The sequence below is a fragment of the Egretta garzetta genome, unplaced genomic scaffold, assembly GCF_000687185.1.
Source record: "Egretta garzetta isolate BGI_Z169 unplaced genomic scaffold, ASM68718v1 scaffold522, whole genome shotgun sequence".
In the NCBI taxonomy this organism is placed as follows: domain Eukaryota; kingdom Metazoa; phylum Chordata; class Aves; order Pelecaniformes; family Ardeidae; genus Egretta; species Egretta garzetta.
This window is the reverse complement of record NW_009258954.1, coordinates 36,978-39,502: the sequence shown is the minus strand read 5'-3', so window position 1 is coordinate 39,502 and position 2,525 is coordinate 36,978.

Below are 2,525 nucleotides of genomic sequence, written 5' to 3'. Positions count from 1 at the left end.
GGTGCGAGGCACCGGGCAGGGCACGAGGCTGGCTGTCCCCGGCCACGCCACCGCACTGGGCCACGGAGCATGGTGCAAGGGCAGGGACATGGCAGGCAGCGCGTCCTCGTGCCCCTGCTCAGCACACAGCTCTCCAATGCTCCAGTTTGGGGGTGCCTCCGCTTGTGCCGGGGGTGGGCAAAGAGGGAGCGGCCCAGTACGCCTTTCCCAGTCCTATGTAACGGGGGCTGCTTTGTTTTCCTGTCTGTGCAATACGCACCCGATCCACGCACGGGATCCCAGGGACGGAGCATCGTCTGCGGGGTAATTAGCAGCGGCGGGAGCTCTGCCTTTGGGAGCGCGCGGGGCAGTGCTGCCGGGGCTGGGCGGGCTGGCAGATGGCCTGAAGGGCTCTCTGGGGATCTCAAGCCGGGAGCTCTGCCTTTGGGAGCGCGCGGGGCAGGTGCTGCCGGGCTGGGCGGGCTGGCAGATGGCCTGAAGGGCTCTCTGGGGATCTCAAGCCATTACCAATAATCCAGCGTCTTTCTTCAAACGTGACACGGAAGCGCCTCGCCGGTGCTGCGGGAGGAGGGAGGGCTGTGCCTGTGCCAAGGCCGCACACGCCAGCCCCAGCCGCTCTTCACAGCCTCCCCATAAAATTAACTGGAGGTGCGTGGCTTGACGTGCTCCCTTGCATGTCAATGCTTTCCATCACTTTAGCATCAGCCGCACAGGGATGGGGACACACGGCTGGGGGCCTGGACCATCCCTCCTGCTGGTGGGAGACCTGGCCCTTGCAGCCGCCGTGCTCGGTGCGGTAGGAGCCCGCAGCAGGGATGGCCGCCCCCCAGCCCTGCTCCGGGAACCAGGTCTGCACCCGGCTGCCAGCCCTGCGGATGGAGTGAGGAATGTGCTCAGGATTGCTGGTCACCAGGAGCCACCTCTGCTCTGCTCCAGGCAGCTCCGCAGCCGCCCTTCGCTCTCGCGTCCCCCCCATCCTCTGACCCGGAGAGGAGGGTCCTCACCTCCTTTTACCCATCCTCTCCAGAGAGCAGAGGGCACAGCTCCAGGAGCCCCCAGGGTCAAGCACGGGCCTGCAGCGGGCAGGGCTCAATGCCGGGCGCTCGCCCCCTTTGAAACCCCTCTCCTTTCCCACCTGCTCCCCCAGCTGCACAGCACCACGAACCCACGGGGGTTGAGCGCTGCAGACAAAAGATTGTTTATCAGGACGCGCCACAGCCTCTCCCGGCGCTGGCTCGCTTTAATTAGCCCCATCAAAGCCGGCTGCGTCTCTCCCTCCTGAAAGGTTGCAGAACATGATTAATTCAGGCGCAGAAAGCAGCCGCCTCCCGCAGAGAGGGGCCCCTCTGATAAGGCCAAAGCTGTTTCCTCTCCCCAAGCACCCCACGTCTCCCAGCCCCACACAGCAAGGTCGGGGGCTCCTCTCTCCTGAAGCAAAGCTGTGGATGGGCTCAGGCTGCCCCAGGAGCCGGAGGGGACAGAGGGGACAAGTAGGAGCAGGGGTCTCACCGAGCCCTGCGTCTCGCTCTCCATCCCACCCACGCTGCGAGCACAGCCACGCTTTGCTCCGGTCACGGGCATCGCCCGCTGCCCACCCACGGATCTGCAGGCAGGACCATCCACCAAGAGCCCCAGAGACGTGCCACGGGGATGTCACATCCCTGCCGGGTCTGGGCTCAAAACCAGCTCTTGCAAACACAGAAGCCCACACACAAGCCCTGGGGAGAGGCAGGGGATGCTCCGGCTGCCCCCAGCGCTGAATTTCTACGGCCAGTCCTCCCCGCTCCCACCTGCGCGCAGCCCAGGTTGCACACGCCGTAACTCAGCTTTATTAGCTGCGTTTGTAGGCAAAGGGGTTTTAAAAGGAAAAAGCCTTTGGGGAAGAGAGATAGACAGGGGGATCGCTTCCCCCTTTTTATTTATGCCAGCACGGCTGCATGCAGCGTACCGACGGCATTCAATACCCCGGAGAGCCAATTACCGCAAGGAGCGCAGCCAGAGCCAAATCTGGGCTGTTCTCCACTTAATTTTCTTAATACAGTCACATCGTCTCGGAAAAGCGCTGCCGCTCAGGGGAAGGTACAAAGCGGGTTCCCAGCGTGAATCCTCCGCCTCGGGGAGGGCAGGCACAGCCCGGGCAGAGCTTTGGGGCTTCCCCTCTCAGGGCGGGAAGAAGGGGGCTGTGGCTGGGGGGGCCACTGCCAGCAAGCACCAGCACCATGCTGTTGTCAGGTTTTTATTTCAGTCTCACGAACATCCTTCCAAGAAATCAAATCGCGAGAAGAAAAACATGGTATGAAGCCCTGACAGGAGAGATGAGCGTGCAGCCCCCAAACTAACTGACCCCGGGGGGAGCTGCGGGGAAGGGAGGAGGTTTCCAGCAAGAGCTCAGGAGCCTGAGCCACACAGACCTCACCCTCTCTCCCCAAGCTGTTTGGCACAGTTCAGCCAGGCAGAGCCGCACCAGCCTCATGCAACGGGACCAACGGTAGGGAAACGTGTTCTACAAATCTCTTCTGCAAAGC